Source organism: Centroberyx affinis, unplaced genomic scaffold, assembly GCF_046629955.1.
Source record: "Centroberyx affinis isolate AG114_WGS23_722 - 3 ecotype Tasmania unplaced genomic scaffold, CSIRO-AGI_Caff_v1 ptg006584l_1, whole genome shotgun sequence".
NCBI classification, from domain to species: Eukaryota; Metazoa; Chordata; class Actinopteri; order Beryciformes; family Berycidae; genus Centroberyx; species Centroberyx affinis.
Window position 1 is genome coordinate 48,785 of NW_027283336.1, and position 245 is coordinate 49,029.

Here is a 245-nt window from a genome sequence, read left to right on the forward strand (position 1 = left end):
GCACACACCCACACCCACACACACACACACACACACACTCACCGTGTTTACTTTTTACCTGTAGTGTTTGTGTCATGGAGAAGTTAAAACTGCAGTGATGTCTGCAGCTCAAAACTCAACGGAAGTTTCATATTTGTCTTCTTATTTTTTAATGAAGAGAAATCTGAAAAATGTAGTATCTTCTTGTAAAAAGGGACACACCATAGTATTTTGCCTGCATCAAGTCTAACATTTGAATTGTAAAT